General features: G+C 36.2%; 1 long non-coding RNA gene across 1 annotated transcript; it reads right to left on the bottom strand.

Moving 5' to 3' along the window:
- Nucleotides 1–7,472: 7,472 nt before the first annotated feature.
- On the bottom strand, nucleotides 7,473–20,360 carry LOC111605803. The gene is made up of 5 exons (XR_002751834.1): nucleotides 20,267–20,360; nucleotides 19,699–19,821; nucleotides 19,484–19,621; nucleotides 18,979–19,159; nucleotides 7,473–7,895 (listed from the first exon to the last, which is right to left on the bottom strand). It is a non-coding gene; the product is annotated as an uncharacterized LOC111605803 (long non-coding RNA).
- Between the last annotated feature and the right edge of the window lie 978 nt (nucleotides 20,361–21,338).

Raw genomic sequence — 21,338 nt, 5'->3', positions numbered from 1 at the left:
GCACTTTTGCTAACATTATTCCTCATGGATAGTTTTGAACTGATGTGACTACTATGTGCTCTTTTTATTGCATTTTTATTTTAGTGCTGTGTGTACTTGTTTGATACAACCCCATTTTAGCAGAATTTACAGGGGGTGTATGTAACATAGTTAAAATGGTTCAGGTTAAATCCTGCTAAAATGCACCATCTGCTGGTAAAACGGGGTATTGCATTCACCCTAGAAAGAGCGGGGTATTATGGGTAATCCTCAGAGCCATGAGGATCACTGTCGAGGTAACGTGTCTCTGCGATGTGATAAAGAAATATTATTTATAAAATATGTTTATAGTTTTCGTTTTTGCATATTATTGAAATATGTTAATCCATGTTATGTTAGCTTTGCTATTATATTGTTTTTGTTGCGTTATAGAAATGTTTAGTTCGTGAGAAAGTGTAGGGGGAATCTCCCACACGTTAACATTCTGGCTCCTCCTTGCAGGAGTTTCTTTCATGCCAGAGACTGACTTTACCTCGGTGCCCATGTGTGAAATGCAGGTATGTTTTACCAAATCTCTGTAGCAGATGGCTAATATAAGGCAATTTTATATTAATAGTTTTATATAGATATGGTTAATGTTTTTGCATTGTTCCAAGATACAAGTTTGTACAAGCTAAAATATAAAAATGGCATCTAGTAAATTGAATGTCAGCATTTTATTTTATTTTTCAGAGCATTTTAATTAATTGTGTTACTTTCTTTAAAAAGGACACTCACTGGTTGTTCCGTTGATGTAAACCAAATCCACTATACGATCATTGTAATTTTCAATTATTTTATTTTGGTTACTGTATTATGGGTAATCCTCAGAGCCATGAGGATCACTGTCGAGGAGTTTCTTTCATGCCAGAGACTGACTTTACCTCGGTGCCCATGTGTGAAATGCAGGTATGAAATAAAGAAAACAACTGATGCCAGATTGAGCTCCTAGTCCTTCATTTCTGCACCAAGAAGCCACCAGATCCGCGTAGGCCACACGAGCAAGAAACGACATTAAAATATTACAGTTATGGAGGGCAGACTATGAATAATTGCATGCTAGATTATTGCAGACTCATCCATTTAATGCGGTATAAAGTCCTCCAGGTGAGCATTCATGTCCGGTCTGTGAGTGCAACCTGTTTCTGACCAGCTCAGTCAGGTGTGAAATGCAAATTGTCACTCTGTTAATTAAGACCTCACCACCCTGCAGTTCTCCTTTCTGAGCTGGAATATGTGTGTGAGCGTTGCTTCCTGTGTTACTGTGACCTATTGTCCCAGAAAACAGAATACTACAATACAAAATAATACATATTTTGATGCTTGTCTAGAGAAAATCTGCACATTTCTTCAGCATTCTCCATTTTTGTTTTACCACCAAGTCTATCAGTACAAGCAACCCCCCCCCCCTTTTTTTATTTTGCCCTGTACATTTTTGTTTTCTCAATATGTTTGGATTTTTTTTTTGCTAATTCTCTGAAAATAACAGAGACAGTGTGTGAAATAATAACCAACCTGTGTGGAGTCGAACGTTACAACCACAAAAAGTCTGGATTGAAGAAACTGCTGCAATGTTTTCATATGCTGCTATACACACCATAAATCCGCTTATTATCTCCTGTTTATTAGCTATGGCTAACAACGTTAGCAGGAGCTAATGCAAAATCAAAACAAATTGAAAGATATTGACTGAAGCATCTTTAAGTCATTGTAACAACAGTCTAATATATTTGAGAAAATGTTTTGAGTTAGAAACTGAAGATCCGAAACTCGTACGTTTCCAAGAAAGAAAAAAAACACTGAAATTTTGAGATTAATTTCACATATTTATTAGAAACAACGAGGAACTTTCTGATCTCTGAAAGTTGAACATTTTTTACTTTTCAGCTCAGAAATTGTTTTTCCCCTAGAAATTTGCAGCATTTTGAGCCGAGATAATTTTCTTGTTTCTGAGATTTTTAGTGGAAAATTGCTCCTTTTTTCTATCTATAACGGCCCTAATAAAGAATCATATTAATCAACGATATCTCTCAACAGCCCTTTTCTTCATGACTTTATTATGTATATCGTTCATAAGGTAATACTAGTTACCATTTTAAATGGTCTAAAGGAAAAACATTAGCATGATCAAGTTGTTTGTTTCAGCTGATTATTTTTTTACACTTCATCGATCATTTGGTGACTTTCTTTTAAAAAATGAAACAAATGATTAGAAATGCTGTGCAGTCCGTCACTGAGAGGAACACCTGGTCACCTAACATGTTTTAAAGATTTATTTTTGTGCTTGCTGTTCCAGCTCATCTTTGCATTGCACATCGCTTTGTAAATAACTTATTTTGTTCAGCCGTCAGGTTGTGTTTGAGGACTGTTGGCTTCGGTTAGTAGAGGCCTCCCCCCCACCACCCTGAGCTCTGTGTCTCCTGCCAATAGCTAATTGATTTGGCTCCATCCTGACTGCTCTACTTACTCAAGTGGTTAATTAACTTTACTTTTAATTCGCTTCCACGCAGCGCTCGGGTAAAGCATAGAGCTGACACCGGCTGAATGTGAGCACTCGTTCGGTTTTTGTCCGACAGAGTGAACAAAGATTGTAGGTTGTTTCAGGTTGTAAACTGGCCTGAAAGGCTTGAGAGGCTGCTCATATATTTATGCACACTCATTTGTTCCTTTACTTCTTGCTCTATTTTTCTTCCGTAATTATTCTTTTGACTTGCCCTATTCTTTAAAACTGTTGGCCCATTCTTCCAGCAGCTTTTAAGGTTGTTTAAATGTGCATCAACTGTTATTTAATTACCATCGACTGCATCTACATGAGGTTAATGAGGTTCTTGATTAATTGCAATTATTCTGAAATTACTTCACAGGCGCTGAGATGTCCAACTTTCAAAAGTTTCTCAACTCAGCTGGAACAAAAGCTCCTTTCTTCTCCCGCTGACAGTTTCAGGAGTCTAACAATGAGGAACTGAGCTGCAGAAAACAAGCCAGTGAAAAAGCCAACATGTCATGAATGAAGGCTTAAAAGCTTTAGTTACCGACACACAAAAAATCTGATGGCAAAATGGTCATTTCATTTACAATAGAAGTAAAATTTTACATATTTATTGTTCTGTTTTAATTCTTTTTTTATTCCAGCCCAAATTCAAGTATTTGTCTGGAGAAACTCAGACGGAGAAAAGCAGCGATTAAAAAGGTTTACTGACATGGATGAATTAAAGTTCTTTGGCTCTCGGGCCCCCAAAGAAGATTTGAGCTGTGAATTTAAATAAGCTCAGATGAGCGTCCCGATTAGGGAGGATGTCTTCCCCCCGGGGCCAGACACTGCTGGTGGAGGTCAGAGACAGGGTGACGGCCTGGAGAGCCGGGAGAATGCAGGTGGAGAAGGGGTGGAGGTGGGTTGAGCGCAGCATGTCGTGGATGTGGATCCTTATAAGTGGGAGCTTGTTGGTGATTGGCTGAGGCGGGTCGAGGTCCAGTGCAGAGGTTGGTGGCGGCGAGCGTGACGCGGCGACTGGATGATGCAGGTGAGGCTGAAGAGTCTTCCAGTGTGAATTTGCGCCTTTGCTTCAAAATTATTTAATAACCCCTTCAGACATGGGTGTTCATCAGTCAAAAGAACATTTTTAAAAATACTTTTCTCACTCTGTTGGTTCAGAGATAGAGGAGCCACAGTGGGAATCATGTCTGCTTTTCTTTCTGCACTTTTCATTATCACTGACTGCGTTTCCATTACAAATGTGAACAAAACCTCTCTCAATATTCCACTAATGCAGAAAAAACTATTTTGCAATTGCATTGTTTCCTTTAAAAAAGTTATTAAAATCAGACATGAATAAGTTTGTCCATAAAAACATGTCGCGCCATCATCCTCCTACCACTTCCTGTCGTCTTCTTTGTCTTTTCCTGCAGTGGTAACATCCGGTTGTTGATCGCATGACTCGTGTTGCCCAATAAATCAATTTTGATGAGCTCGGCAAAACTTTTATGTAATCAAAAAACTTTTGTTTTAAATTAGCGTGTTTTTACTAAGCTAATTTATTTTTAAAATGTCAAATTGCGCAATTATATAATCAATAGCAGCTCAGCTCATGTCCAACAACGTGGGACTTAAAGAGTAACTAGGTCCTTGCAGATAAACAGAACAAACTGGTTCTGATGTGCTCTCGTTGTTTACATGTAATTCTGTTATACTTGCCAATATTTCGCCAAAAACTGTTTCGCTAGAAAGACCATGTCCTTTAGATAAAAGTCACTAGATTTGCTGCTTTTTTGGAGAAAAAAAGTTGAAAGACATTTGTGAAAAGTCATTAAATATATATACGTATATATACAGTACAGACCAAAAGTTTGGACACACCTTTTAATTCAATAAGTTTCCTTTATTTTCATGACTATTGACATTGTAGATTCACACTGAAGGCATCAAAACTATGAATAACTCATGTGGAAATATGCACTAAACAAAAAAGTGTAAAACAACTGAAAATAGCCCTTATATTCTAGTTTCTTCAAAGTAGCAACCTTTTGCTGTGATTACTGCTTTGCACACACTCTGCATTTTCTTGATGAGCTTCAAGAGGTCGTCACCTGAAATGGGTTTCACTTCATAGGTCAACCTGCCCTGTCAGGTTAATAAGTGGGATTTATTGCCTTATAAATAGTCATGAAAATAAAGAAAACCCATTGAATTAGAAGGTGTGTCCAAACTTTTGGTCTGTACTGTATATATATATATATATATATATATATATATATATATATATATATATATATATATATATATATATATATATATATATATACACCTAAGACAGTCCAGCACATAACAGCAGGGTGCAAGATACTGGCAGGGAAAGCGTACATGGAACGACATAACCAAGTTGCAGGCATAGTGTACAGAAACATCTGTGCAGAATATGGACTGGAAACCCCGGGATCAAAGTGGGAAACACCCCCAAAGGTGGCGGAGAACGCCAGAGCTAAGATCCTGTGGGACTTCCAGATCCAGACAGACAAAATGGTAATGTTGAACCAACCAGACATTGTCGTAGTGGATAAACAACAGAGGAAAGCCGCTGTGGTAGATGTAGCAATACCAAGCGACTGCAACATCAGGAAAAAGGAGCACAAGAAACTAGAGAAATACCAGGGGCTCAGGGAGGAACTGGAGAGGGCCTGGAAGGTGAAGACCACAGTGGTGCCTGTGGTCATCGGGGCCCTCGGGGCAGTCACCCCCAAACTGGACCAATGGCTACAACAGATCCCAGGAACAACATCAGACATCTCAGTCCAGAAATGTGCAGTCCTTGGCACAGCCAAGATACTGCGCAGAACCCTCAAGCTCCCAGGCCTCTGGTAGAGGACCCGAGCTCAGAGGATAAGAACCACCCGCGGTGGGTGAGAAGGGAATTTTATTTTTTTTATACAAACTTACTAAGTTAGCAACATTGCTTTCACTCCTCCCATATTCGCTCTCAGTGTCTCTTGGAACAGAACATTAAACAATGTTTTATGTGCTTTGTCCAAACAGTCCTCTGCTTTTAACCACCTTAAATCAGCTTTGTTTTTAACATTTTTAACCACGTTAAAAACAAAGGACCTGCTTTCTAGTAACAAGCTGATTTGCAAACCCAGTCATTGGTTGGACCTTTAAAAAAAGACAGCAGATTGTATTTATTTATCTTCTTCCTATGGATCTTTTTTTGTGTCCGGAATAAAGATATGTTGATGATTAAATTAAAGATGATGATTAAATTAAAGATTCCTGTCTTACGCACACAGAGACATACATTTAATTTCTGTGACATTTAACAAGACAAACACGGGAAAAAAACCTAATTCCCCAAAACAAAGACACAATGCTGCAGGTCTGATCATATAAATGTAACTTTTCTTCTCACACTTCATAAAAATTACATTTTCACAAGAGAAAAAATTCTTTAAAAGGATAGACATCCATAATCTGATTTTACCTATATTTTAATTATTTACACAGAAATGTTAAAAAAAAATAAAAAATCAATGGCTCATATTAATGCAAAAATCTGAAGAGGGAAGACAGGAAACAACCTCAACAAGGAATACAAACTATCTTTTCTTTACATTGTGTTAAATGTATAACTTGTAATTGGCTTGTTAATATTTCCCCAAACATCTACTAGGACTGTTTTATACAGAAGATTAAACAGCGGGACGCTCAGATGAGACAATATGTGGACAACACTGCCACCTTCTGGGCAACTTCATGCCTTCAGCTCCTTCTGCAGGTTGTTCTTGTTAAAAGCAAATAAATCTCATTTTATCTTTTATCTCACAAACACTTAAGAATGACTTATTGTGACATTTAACATTACTAATTTATCTGCATTTTTCACAATATTAATAAATATATTTTTCTTTCTTGGATTTTTTATCAAATAATATGCCATTGTTTTCCTCACTGATTTACACGACATGACATTACTTTGGATGTGCCATTTATCTTGAGCATCGGCCATTTCTTGTCTTCTAACACACATTATTTTTGTATTTTGGAATCCTATTGAGAATATTCCTCTTTTCTTTTTGTTATTTATAATTTAAAAGGCCAATTTCGTATCCTAAACATTTTCCAAATGCAATGTCAAGGGTTATTACATGTTAAAACAGACATTTTTGGAGAAATAATTTAATTATAAGTGTATATAAGTGTGTTCAGAGAGTAAAAGTAACTGTCATAATGTCATCTGTTATTTCCTAAATCATTTTTGTTTTGTGTAAAATATTTTTAAAATATGCAATAATATTCACAAAGCACTTTTCATCTTGACCAGAAGAGGGCAGCATTGTTCCCTTCCTGCTGTGCATCCAACTGTCCACCTTCAACTGCAGCTGATGGTGCCATTCAGTCAGAAAGTAAAGTTTCCACACTTTAATTGAATGTTTCTGAAGAGCTTGGAGTATTTTTGCATCACTGAAACGTGACACCTTCCTGTAGTGTGACATCAGCTGATTAAGGAAACCACTACTTGTAACGCTGCATTGTGTAATTGGGCTTCAAAATTTAATAAAACTTCATAAAATCTGCATTATGTAATAATTAAGGCTGCCAGCATTAACGCATAAATGCATGCGATTAATCTGAAAATTCTAGATTTTTAAATTTTACATAATGCAGATTAATAGAACTACCTACTTTTTGAAAACAAGCGTACTTTGGTGGTTTTTGATGTGGGCAGTTGCCCAGGGCGGCATCCGAAAAGAGAGGGGCACCCAAGAAGTAGAAAAATATATCTTATCTGTCATTTGTTACTACTTGTATGCATGTTTATAGAATAGAAGTACTTTATTAATCCCAGCAGGCAAATTACTTCGCAGTTGCAGCATAGAGACAAGACACAATAACCACCACTGAGTAGCAGTTGTAGATAAAATAAAAATTGTTTATTGTTCATTGATTTCAGGCCGTGATGCTCCATGTTGTACACGCTCTTCGTTTTTACTGAGTAAAACTATGAACTATGTCAGAGTAGATCGGAGGCATCTTGTCCACATCGTCTTACATGTTTTCCTTCTCTGCTTCATACGGGTTGATCCTGACAGCAGCCATTTTGTTCATACATCTTTCTCTTGCACATTGGTTACAGAGTCCATATATTTTCTTTTTGTTGGTCTGGAAGCCATGGTTCATCTATTCTTTGCTTGTCTATCAAAATGGCGCAGATCCTATTCAGTCTTGTGGGAACTATGTATAGAATGTAGAGGACTGAAGTTTGACACCGTTGACAATTGTCTTCTCATGGCTGTTACCAGTAACGGACGGACGGACGTTACCCTTGACCAGAGGTCCACTTTAGCTTGTACTTGAGCTCATGATGGGAGTTTTTCTTCCTGGGATTGAGCTTTAACACACCAGAAACACACACACACTTTAATGGACAGCCTCTTTAAAGGAATGTAAACATCTGGATCCTCTTTATTCACATAGAAACTGAGCATGGATTTGTTTTAATGCAAGTATTTTTATGCAATTATGAATATGATGCAAACTCATCTGTACTGTGTGTGTGTGTGTGTGTGTGTGTGTGTGTGTGTGTGTGTGTGTGTGTGTGTGTGTGTGTGTGTGTGTTGTTTTTGCCTCCATTTGTTCTCTGGTAGTTTGTTATTCCTACAGATTTCTGGTCTTCTCCTCATGGATCCTGGTTTTAATTAGCTGCTTCTATAAGAGCCTCTTTAACCTTTTTGTTTGTTCCTTTTTAATCCCCAATTTTGAATAAAACCTTCGATATTTACTGTGTGTCACACCAGCTTGTAAATAACGAGATCTTGACTTGAGATTACAAATTTCATTTTAAAATGACACACTGCGCAGACAGAAGATGTAAACAAACAACGGTATCACAAAATTCAAAACTGCAAGTCATTAACAGCAGGAAACATTGAGTTTTCACAGCTTTACACTCAGGAACCATAAATGGCCCCTTTTCATGTGACCGCCCTGAGTATATTAAAAGTCTTATATAAACAGCTGAAAATGTGAAGTACTGCATCAACCGCATGCAGACGCTGAATCCTTAATCGCTTGACTTGGACATTTTTTGAGTCCAATAAATCTGGTGAACTTCATAGCATGAAAGATCAGGGATTTCTGATGCATCACTCTTACATTTCACAGCTCTTGCCCTTCGGAAAATGGCGTGACAAATAAATCGTGCTCCTCCCGATGCAGCGTTCATTTCAACATCATTTTAGACAGGCACAGTGCGCAGAGGAATTTGTCATTTTACAGTTTTGATTCCAGTAAGAGTCTTAGTGTTCTGGTACTAAAAGTGATAAAACAAACCGCCTGGTGAAGTGAAAATAATACTGAGACATAATAACGCATTTTCCTGGACAATAAATCATCCCAAAAGTTATTGCAATAAACAATAGTATTGCTGTTTTGATGCTATTTTCAAGAAATATAATGGTAAAGGCATAACAATGCAGGTACACATTCTCAAAGATCAATACACTTACATTTTTTAATGAACATTTGACACTGGAACTAGATTCTGTTTTTATTGCTGAAAATAGACAAAATATTTTTTCGGTTTTCCTCAACCAAGCAGAAAAAGCAATAAGCAAACTTAATGCCTGTCATTTAGCAAGGAAAATATACATCATTGAAGTTTTGGCTACATGATTCCATTCCTACAAAAAAACTGGTTTAGTTAAAGGTTTAATTGTTGAGTAGGTTTTTTAAAAATCACAACATTTTGGTGATTTTATAATAAAAACTTGAACATTTCAAATGCTGAAAATGTTCAACTTCTGATACTCAGAAATTTCCAGGTTTTCTCTAGAAAATTTGAGATTATTTGCAAAATTCATGATTTTATTTTCTTTGCTAATTTTCTCATTTTCAAACATAATTTTTTTTCAGAATTTTTTTCTGATTGACCTAAAATAAATTCATGCACATTTTGCAGTTTTGGTGGTCAGAAATGCCAATGAAACTTTCTGATATTATAAAAAATTCTCACTTTCTTCTTACACATTTTTTGACGGTCAAACAGAAATTTCCAGGTTTTTATTTATTTATTAGAAAATTCCTGAGATAAATCTCAAAATTTCTGAGTTTTTTGATGGAAATTCAGTCATCCTATTTTTATGTATAACTACAATAATACGCAGTCACAGAAACCTGATTGGGTGGGGAAAGAAAACAACAGACTTTCTACATTTCTACAACCATTTGTGTTACTTTTACTCATTCAGAGATTTTGTGTAAATGTTCTTTACAAAGTGGCTTCATCTCCAGGGTAATAGCACTACGTTGCATGTCAGTTTCATGTAAAATACTGATTCAGATTTTGCACATGCAGCAGACCTTTATCAAACTTAATGATGAAAAGATGAGATTTGAGTTATGCGTGGCAGGGCTGTGCCCCAGCGTAGCTTTACTTTTAACAGCGCCCCTGACCCTGACTAAGAGGAACTTCTTTGTACCGTAATTGAATTCATACAACACATGGTTACCATCTGATAGGATCTTTTCAAAGCAGCATGCACCGTAAATTATATTCTGGAAGAGAAGGGTAGGAGCATTTATGTCTCGACACTGTAGTGAAAAACAAGGAGTTTTGGATTACAGGAACCCACTGCACCGCTAGAAACACATCAAACCCAAGTATTTAGTGTAAACTGCTCCACAAACATGCATTAATTGGTTATTTTACAGAATAAAGTTAAATATTACAAGCAGAGCGTCCAGTTCTTTAGATACAATTCAAATATGTTGCTTGCAGTCCAGGCCATTTCAGTAAAAGCCCACGTTTGTGTATTATTTCTAAAGTAAAGTGTGATGGCAACCATTTAGTTTTATTGCCACAGTTTAAGGCTTTTGTTTTCATGAAAATACTCAAACATACTAAGTAACTACAGATGAGATTTATTGTGAGGATGACGGAGTAGCTGTCTGAGCAGCTTTTTAGAGGACAGAAATAGGAGGAATATTGTAGATATTACTTGAATTTGGAGGGAAATGTCTCTGTTACCTCATAAAAAGGATCAGATTCTTTTGAAGGACTCTGTTTGCACTGCAACAGCTAGTATTATTTTTATTTAACTATATTTATTTAATGTAGTATAAGCGCATGCTCACAGTTTGTTTTAGTCACATGTGAAGGCGGCCGACGCGCTGCACTGCGTGACCTGGCTGCATAAACACTGACGCAGGATTTTCCTGCAGCGGGAGAGAGGATGACGACGGCTCCCTGGTTTCGTCTTGCTTGTTGCTTCTTGGTTAATGTTTATAGTTGAGTGTTGCTCACCGCTAGTGCTAACTGTTGCTTGTTATATTTAATGATGCAGAAGAAGATTTTTGTTTCTGCCAAAGCAGCTCAATTCCACTTTTTTCCTGCGTTACATTTTCCTTCAGTTTTGTTTCTGTTTTACAAATAACACTGGAATGTTGTCGATGCATACAACACACTTTGGTATTTTACTCATATTTTGAGATTTTGTATTTTATGAAAACATAAACATAACCCTTTTTTTAAAAATAAAATAGCCTGCTGTAGTCCTATTTAGAATGAATATTAATTTTACCTAATGAAAGGATTATATTAGGTATAAAATGGCTTGTTGTTTGAAAAATGTACATTTTGAAAATCGGATCATCTTATTTTTGAAATGATAAATGGACCCACAAGTTTGGCTTCCTACTAAGAGCTAACCGCTAACTAAACCTCTACTCAAAGCACTAAAGCATTTAATTCAACCATGTTGATATCCATCATGGACCAATGACATGTTGTAATAACTCTTTAAAGGATCAGTTAAATTGCTAATCGGTACCTACCGGAACGTTGTGCTTAAATGTGACCTCTTATGCAAAATTCTAATTTTTCATGTTTCTGTAATTCCATTTAGGTTTCTACTGTTTTTAAAGCACTTAAAAAAACCACCAGCTGTTTTTTGGCAATAAGTTAAGGTTTTTTGGTGTCTGGAAAATTAGCCCACAGAATATCATAAATCAGCATGCACTGACCTTTCACCTAGTAACCCCCAGCGAAGCTCCACTGATGTTACCTAGCAACCCCAGTGGAGTTCCACCCGTTACCTAGCAACGGAGCAAGCTGAGCTCCAGCATGCTTGCTCAGCTGGTTTTACAGTTGTAAATAAGTAAAACGACAGACAGCAGTAGACTACTCCAGCCACCCAGAGACTTTCCCATTAACCATCAACATCTTTACAGTGAACCGTCGCTATATCGCGGTTCACCTTTCTCGATCTCGCTGCTTCACGGATTTACATCGTGCATTGTGTTCTACATTCTGATTGGCTAAACAGTCTCTCTGCTTCTTCTCTACCTGTGTGTCAACAACGTTGCGGTTTAATATGTACACGTATGTTAAAAAGCTTCTCAAATTTAAGTTTGCAAATTCTCTTGCAATTTCAAGAATCTTTTAGCCCAGAAGAACAAAGAGCGACAACAGCTACCGATAACTATGTTCTTCTCTCGAAGAAACCCACCTGCACCGCGGGCTTTAGAAGAAAAAACGCTACAGAGCGGAGTCAGGATGCAGCGGCTCAGTCAGAAGAGCAGTGAAATACACGGGAGTCACTATTTGTCCTACTGTACTTTGGGTTTTTTTCATAATCATTTTTCATTTTCTCCCGTTCTAATCCAATGACTCGGGTCGCGGTGGGGCGGCGCTGATCTCCGCAATTTGAAGCCTTCAGTTCGTATTGATGATTAAAATTATTATTTTACAGTACAGTAGTTATTTGGAAAAAAAAAACAAAAAAAAAACGTTTATACAGTACTTTTTATTTGTTAAACAAATGCTTGGGCCTTTATAAGGGTTTTGTTCTTCATTTTCAATGTATTATGGAGTTTTTCATTGTATAATACTTGTAAAAAAAGTAAAGGTTACTACTTCACAGATTTCGCCGATCACGGGTTCTTTTTGGAACGTAACCTCCACGAAAAACGAGGGTTCACTGATTCCTAAAAGGAAAATGGTTTAGCATAATTGTTCTGGTTAGATTTACATGTCTGTTTTCAATCCTGGAGCATCAAATGCTTCAGTTTTTCAAAGTTGATATATTTACAAGGCTTCTTTTCCCATATTTGTAGCAAATTGAAAATTAGATTAAGTTGTCATGGCGACGTGTCTTGGTGCCATGCATGAGCAGTGTTTTTCTAATTATTTCTGACTGATTTTTTAACCACAGCTGGAGAGTGTTTTGAGTTCATGCGAGAGGATTATCTTTTCACTTTTGTTCTTTCTTGCTGTTTATTGTTTACTTGCCGAAAACAAATGTCATGGATTCATGTCATTAAAGCCACGTGGCCGGAGTAAAACTAAATCTTCCTCCGTCTAAAGAACCTGTTGAAAACAAAGACAAACCTATTGGGTCAAGTGAGTCTATTTTAAGATACCTACTGTATATCAAAGTGTCTGTTAAAATGTTTACAAAATGACATCTACCATCAAATAGTAACTGAAACAGGAAGTTCCTGAGGTTCAGTGAACACAGCACTGATTACTGACCAACCAGGCTTTACAATGAGAACAGGTGGAGTTCCAGCAACTGGAAGTATCCAGTTGGATACTGGATACTTGATACTTGATCCAGTTGGATCAACTGGATCCAGCTGAAGGATCCAGCTCCTTCAACACTTCATTTCTGTTTTTCTGACTAATAAGAAATTATCTCTGGGTTGATGTTTGAAAAGTTACACTGATAAAAATTATCATCAACAATTTGAGATATTTAGCCTTTCATAAGACAGGAGAAAATGAAGGATCATATTTGTACACTAAATATCCAGTTAACTAAATATTCAGTTTGTAAATTAAATATCTACCTCATGACTAAACATTTAGTTAAGATTTGGAGCTAAATATTTAGCTAAAAATCAAACATTGCGTTAGTAAGCCAAGTATTTAGCTTCCTGCTAAATATTTAGCTTCAAACTAAACATTTAGTTATGTTGAATATTTACCTCTAAATTATTTATTTAGCAGACTTAATATTTAGCTTGTAAACTAAATATCTAGCTCACAACTAATTATTTATCTCCAAATTAAATATTTAGTTAGTAAGCTAAATAATAATTAGCAAGCTAAATATTTTGCTCTAGACTTACTTAGCTTCCTGTTTATTTTTTTAAATATTATTTTACAAAGACATCTACTGTAAATCGGCACTAAATATAAACACATTCAGACCTTAAGCAGCTCTAGAAATCTACTTAGATGGAGATATTACCCCTTAGCTTAAAAAACATTGAAAGCACGTCATGAGATACCACATCTGAACAGGAGTTCCACAAGGCTCTATACTTGGACCAGTGTTATTCATTTTCTATATCATAACCTGAGAACATATTTATGTGTGATGTTAACATGCAATTTTATGCCAATGACGCTGCATCATACACACATCCCAGAACAAGGCAACCTGCTGCTGATACGGTGTCTGCAGTTATGATGCTGGTACAGAACACCAACATTCTTGTTTAAATCTCAGTGTGTGCATGCAGACAGTAGGGGGCCAGCTAAAGACTTTTGCTCTCTTCACGCACTAATCTTTTCCCACATAACATCTTACAACCTGGTTAAAAACCAAAACAATCATGTTAAAACTAGAGAGGCTTTGGACCAGTAGCTTTCGTTGCTTTTGCAGCGTTGTTGGAAAGAACAATATTTCAAACTTGCCAACTCTCGAGATCTACGTGGCTTGTTTTTAAGGTTTTAATTTCACATGCCCTTCCACCATTAGAGTTTAACAGAAAGATTTAAACCCTGGACCTTCTTGCCATGAGGCAGTTACCCTTAAGCAGTTTATATGTCTGATAAAATGACCCCACTTTGGCAGCTTTATGAAATAGAAAAGCAAGAGTTTATTTCAGTATTACATCACAATTTAAGTCAAGATAATCCCGATCAGGACACTTTGCTACCCTGAAATCCTGCTGCAGCCTGTGAACAATTTGGCAGAAGAATCAAATCTGCATGCTCCAGAGCTCCCGCTGCTGAAATGATCACATCAACTTAAGTTTGTTCCATCCCAAGAACAGCAGGCAGCATCTTTGTTCCTCCCCGACTCTGCTCATGTAACCTATATGTGGAGGATCTTGCGTGATGCTCCCTTGTTTCCCACTGAGATGATGGAGGCGAAGCCTGCTTTGTTGACAGCAGAGGACTCAATGGACTCTCTGATCCCTGAGCCTCACAGTATGCATCAATGTTTTTACTTTTCTCACTATTCCAGAGTTTAACTGGATTTTACGGCGGCTCATTGTCTACTGAAGGAAAAAATAAATAAAAATGGAAGCGTAAATATCTGGCATAAAAACTTAGAAAAAAGTTGGAGATTAATCTCAGAAATTTTGTAGAAAAAAAAAACGTGGTATTTCTGAGTTTGAAAAGTTGACATTTACTAGAAAAATATCTAAAATTATGAAACTAAGCTCATAAATTGTCAAGAAAAACACTCAAATTTTCAGATTAATCTCAGACATTTTCTAGGAAAAATACTTGAAATTTTCTGAGTGAAAAGTCAAAAATTTGCTAGAAGAAAACTCAGAAATTTTGAGATTAATTTCAGAAAAATTGTAGATAAAAAAATGGTAATTTCTGAGTTTCAAAAGTTGAAAATGTTTGACTTTTGGAGCTTCAAAAGCAATAAAATTCATCTCTTAAATCATAAATGTCCTAATTTTTTCCAGAAAATTTCTGGGATTATTCTCAAAATGTGTTATTTTTTTCTCAACTTGAGGAGCTCAAAAAGTCTCTTTTATTTCAACAAAGTTTTTGGCTTTTAAACTTAGAAATGTCCAAGTTGTTTTCCAAGAAAATTTCTGACAAATTTGAAAATGTAATTTTTGTGTTGCAAATTTTGGACTTTTGGAGGTCAAAATGTCCTTGATTTTTCTACAAAATTTCTTAGATTAATCTTACCCTTTTTTTGTGGTAATTTACTTTCTGTCTACATTGATCCTAATTCGCCGTCATATGATCTAGGCTAAAGCCAGTCTCTACATTTTTGAACCATCTGCTTACTTTTATGCATAGTACGTGCTAAAATCTGATTTTAATTGAATGTGGATGCTTTGGTTTATGTTTGTAAATAAATCAAATTCTTAACTGTTTTCAAACTAATAGTGAAAACTGGATTTTATCACTTGAAAAGCTGTTACTCTGGAGCCGATGCGTCTCCTGCTTTTATTACCTGCAGATCAAACTACTGTAAAACTTTTCTTTCTGCTGCTTCTAACAAAGTTGCAAAAGATACAATTATTCTAAAATTCATCCCAACAAACACCAGAAAGTGATTGATTTTATTTAAATGCATAATAATGAATGTTAGCAAATTGCTCATTTCTATATGTTGTCCCATAAAGCAAGCAACATAAAATATAAACACTCATACAATAACAAATAAAAACTATTTATAGTCTTTTTTTTGGCTCTAGTGGCCTTTTATTTGAAAGTCAGGGGAAAGTAGGGTATTGAGAGAGAGAGGGAAGACATGAAGCCTTATATTAAAAATGATGGAAGTGGTCCTTTATATGCAGTATATGTAAATACACTAATTTGACATTTGATTAATGTTGATTAATCTATCACCGTTATAAGTTGTTGATCGATTTCTGTGGTTTGGAGGTTGGAGCCTGAAAGGCTTAACTTTAACATTTTTAAGGAAGTCTGGCATTTCAGAGACAGATTAATGGAGGCACCGCTTCAATTTTACATCTCTGGACCAAACCTTTAAAGATTTATTGTAATGGATTTAAGCCAGGACTGCAGTTTAATTCTGCATGAATCTGCCTCACTAGACTATAACTCTTTAGAGATAATAATGAACCGGGCATCTTGTAGAAGATGCATCTTTCATATTTGCACATTCAGGCAGAAAACAAACTGCTGACTCTTCTCCAGAAAGTATCGGTTGCAAATGTCTATGCAATAAAACGGTAAAATTGACTCCACTCCAGAGTTTTCTTGCCCTTGGGGTTCAATCCCATTCCTGGATTGATTGACAAATGTAGAAAAATAACATGTTTATGTTTTACTCTAAAAAACAGCCAGGAAGCCAGAGGAGATTCAGAACCTTAGATATTTGCCTTGCATTATCCATCACTGAGACAGATTGGGCAGCTCCCATTTAGAATGAAATAACATTAAAACAGTATGAAAGCATTCAAACCACAATAATTCCATACTTTTAATGACTTCATTTTAATGTTTTCCTGTCTGGTGTGCATTTGAATTTTAGCCCGTTTAATTCTGATACCCGTAAATAGAATCCAGCGCAGCGCCTTCCTTTGAAGACGGTTGCTGAAACCGTTCTGTTAAGATCTCAGGAGTTCGTTAATGGCCAAACAGCACAGCAGGGAGGACATGGAGAAAGTTGTAAACAGGTTTAAAATCAGGTTAGGATGTAAAACAACGTAATAGACCCCCTGTATTCACAGGATTTAGGGACAACAGCTGCAGGTGAATCACTAAAAACGGCTAAAACTGCAGATTTTATGAGTTCAAACAGTAATTAAACTCACAGCGGGAATTTCAGAAACTAACACCATCTTCCTCTTCTCCAGTCAGCGCCAGATAAATAATGGCGCTCCTAAATTTGCTGCTTCGCAGACATTACCCAGCAGACGTGACAGCAGCATTGCATGCAGGTGTTCCAGTTTTATTTATATTTAAGATGCTCTATGAAAAAATTCAACTTCAAATAGTCTGGAGTTAAGTTCCACAAAATTTTAATTGAAAGTCAAAAATACTGTATTTATCCTAAATGAGTAATAAATCAATAAATTGCATGATAAATTAAAATTAAGTCAGTCATTTCTATTTGCATAATTTATTGTTTTTCTCTTTCTACCAAAACTGGTCTTCAGTCTGGTGCTTTGGACCAGCTCTTATTTTGAAGGACAATTTTGTTTTCAGAGACTTTGTAATTCACTTTACTTGTTATTTCTGTTGTTTTATTTATTTGTTTCGGATATTTAAAATGTCTTCCGGTTCCAGTGTTAAATGTTTATTGAATTTAAAGTTTATTGATCTTTGAAAATGTCTTCTTGTCACAATAAAATTTATTTGCTCAATAAATTGTCCAAGAATTTATTGTGATAAAAAAAATTATGTTTTGAAACCACGTTCAAGTAATACATTCATAATTGAATAATAAAGCAAAAAAATATATAAAAATCCTAACCTAACCCTACTTAGCTAACTAATTAGCGAGTTAGCCAAGTAGCTCTATTCAAAGGTCACAGAGGTCATAGTTTCCTATGGACCCTCTGTATGTTATTGTTTACATCCAGAAATCTCTTGCATGTGCACAACCCTGGAGGGCAAAAATATGATTCTATTACACATCAGCCACGGTAAAACAACTCTGTTAAAATGAAACCTGGAGAAGCAGGTGTTATTAATGCAGCGCAGCTCGCCACAGCAAAGGGAAAAATAAAGCAGGAAAACCGTTGCAAAGTAAGTCAAAACCGCTGGTATTCTAATTTTTTCTCGCTCTGTGTCGGCTATGTTACTCGCAAACTCGTTGCCATAGCAACTGACAACAGCTCCATTAATGTAACAGGATTCAACACCAAAAAACACACAAACATTTCCCACAAAAAGAACAGAACATCCAGTCTGTCACAGTTGTATGTTTATTTTTAGATTATTAATACGTAGATTAGCTACCACTGCTATTAGCTAAGCTAACACAGCGGTTGTTGATTAGCTAATTTAAACACCTGCTCTGCTGATGACCTCTCAGAGCTGGTGTCTGGGTTGCCTACTTAATTTTTTTGTAACTGAAACGAAACACACCAAGTTCCACATCACACCTACATGTTAAGGTTCTCATGGTCAAACAAGCATAACTAACCTACTTCCCTCTCCCTCACTATTTTTTTTTCTTAATTAAAAATTTTTTCTGACCTTTTTATCTAGTCATAGTGTTGACAATTAGTATCAGAGCATTGCGTCCTTTTTATTTTACATATCAGGCGTACGTTTACAATTTAGCGCATTATGTAGACAACGTAACAGCTAAAACCAGTTAGTCATCGGCTGGTCAGCAGCTTTTTGCCCTCCAGCGGGGAGCTGGGGGTGGGATCTTGTGCAAATAACATGAAACTGTAATGGATCCATAGAAAATTTAACAAGACAAGAAGGAAGAGAAGGGTATAAAAATAAAATCTTTCTTCTCTGTGTGTTCAAACATCTGCAACTCAGTTCCAGTAACATGAAGAGACATTCCTACTCCTTGAAGACGGGTTTTGGGCGGGGGGATAGTGATAGAGGTTTATCTTTCAAAGGAGACCAGAATTAAACTTTTTTTTACTCCACATGGTTCATGAAGACCTGCCAATTTACTCTGGCTATGTTTGCACATTTTACTGTAATTTCACCCATAATTACAAGGAATCCTTTAAAGTCCTCTAAAAAGAAGTTCAGTTTGAGTCTTACTCACCTAGGTTTACCTCCTGAAGCAAGTGGCTAGGTACATATGGTGGCTTTTATCACTGCTGCATGCCTCTTGTATCCACAGAAAATGACCTTAGTATTTAGACCTCTTTTAAAGCACTTGATATGAAGAGTCAGAGAATTGGAACCAGATCGGCTGTACAGTCCTCCAAGGTGCTTTTCAGATTCTGATGACACAACAAGAACAAAACAAAGACAGAACGTTTGATTAGAATTACTTCATATCCACTCTGACAGCATCTACAGGATCCTTAAAAACTACTTTGAAACCTGAAAATAGCTACTTTTTTCAGCCTCCATGCATAAACCCAGGATATTTTTCAGATTTGATTATATGTTGTTTTTTTTTTTCTTTGTCTTTTTTTGTGGGAATATGGTCAAACGTTGCGGTGTCAAACATACGATGTGCAGATAACGTCTGTGTTGCCATGGAGTCCCACTAAACAGACTACAATTCACACGCATGCCCCGAGCATCTGCTGCACATTTACCCCGTGGTCATGGCCACATGGAGCCCCACAGCTTCTGCACTCTGCTGCCTTTCCGATCACTCCATCCTTCTCCAGCCTCTCTCCTTCTTCTGCTTCAGACCTCAACGCTAATCGGTTTAGAACATCAGAGGAGCCTATCTACTGAACATAAAGAATGTTTTTGAAGATACTCATTGAAGCAATTTAATCAGCAGTATGTTGTGCATAAATATTACCTTGTGCTCCTTTAACTGGAGGTTTTTCTCATGCTTTGTACTCTTAATGCCGCTGCAGAGGTATTTCAAAGTTTGTTGAGTTCCCAGCTGAAGAGCAGGTGAATCAATAACTCTGAACAGAAGCTGTAGTTTAAACAAAGACAATGACACCATAATTGTTACAAACAACATAAATTAGTCATTGTTCTTGCTGTTGTCGTTATTTATTGCCTGGTGCCAGTTAAAATGTAAACAAAGTGAAAACAAATTGCAATAACATTTAAAGCAAACCATATGGGTGACTCATCACCAATTATTCTTAATTTAACTAAAAGTTATAAGTCGCAGAGTTTACAGTACAATAAACATCAGCATTAACCCTTATTGTGAAATAAGCAACAGCTACCATTGTGCTAATTAGCTGCTAATGTACAAAATAACATAGCATTTCCATTAGGTAGAAGCTAATTTGCCAAAAACCTTCATGTAAAACAAAAACATAACTCACCATAGCTTCAACTCAACACACTACGTTACGCAATACTCAAAAACGCAAGTAAGAAAAAGTTTTAAGGTTAATTTATCTCACCTGCTGCAGCTGCCAGCGGCATAAACCACTTCCGTTCCGCCATCAAGTCACTTCCAGTCCGCCGTCAAGTGACTTCCGTTCCGCCATCAAGTGTGCAATAAACTGCAGTGACCCCTAGTGGAGTAAATTCAACAATGAAATAATTTTTATTTCCTTTACTCTGTAAAATATAACTGAATATTTCTGTCAGGGCAAGAAATTTCGATAACAAATATATATTTGCTATTTCAGTTGCTAAGGCAAATCAGGTTTACGGTAGTTTATTGGTTTACCAGAATGAACAAGGTAGTTCAAAGTGACTTACATCATAAAAACATATGACAACATGCAAACAAACAAAAAAGAAACATAGTCGTTTATACTTTTACCACTATAAAGGAACTCAGTATTTTAACTATAAGTAAACTTAAAATAAATTGACTTTTGTAATTTAATTCCATGAAATTTGCCTTTGGGCAGGAATAGCTGCCATGGCAGATTCAAGGATTCCTCAAACACGTCTGGAAGAAGCAGAAAGCCACTCCAGGCATGTTTTTGATCAGAGAATAACATTTTAAAATACAAAACTCAAAAAAGTTGATTTTACATCACATCAACTTTAAAAAGCCTGGCCTACCAATTCCGATTTCGGTGGTTACCTATTTTTTTCTGTGAAATTTTGTAAATATAGCGACAGATAAGCCTGTCGCAATAAGCAATAAATCAATTAATAGTATGATAAATTAAAATGACCTCAATTTCTATTTCCATGATTTATTGTTTTTATCTTTTCTCACTTTCATTAGTCTCAACAAAATTATTTTTTTTGGAGAACAGTTTTATTTACAGAGACTTCATAATTCATTTTATTTGTTGTTTCTGTTGTTTTATGTATTTTTTTGTGGGGAGGGATATTTAAAATGTCTCAGTTCCAGTGTTAAACGTACATTACTTTACTGATCTGTGAGAATGTGGTTTTGCATTATTATTACATTACCACTATATTATTTAAAAATGATCTGAAAACAACATTATCATTTATTGCAATAACTTATGGGACAGTTTATGGTCCATGAAATTTTGTTAATGTGTT

The sequence above is a fragment of the Xiphophorus maculatus genome, chromosome 20 (genome assembly GCF_002775205.1).
Source record: "Xiphophorus maculatus strain JP 163 A chromosome 20, X_maculatus-5.0-male, whole genome shotgun sequence".
Classification (NCBI taxonomy): Eukaryota; Metazoa; Chordata; class Actinopteri; order Cyprinodontiformes; family Poeciliidae; genus Xiphophorus; species Xiphophorus maculatus.
This window is presented reverse-complemented; position numbering and strand designations above follow the sequence as displayed.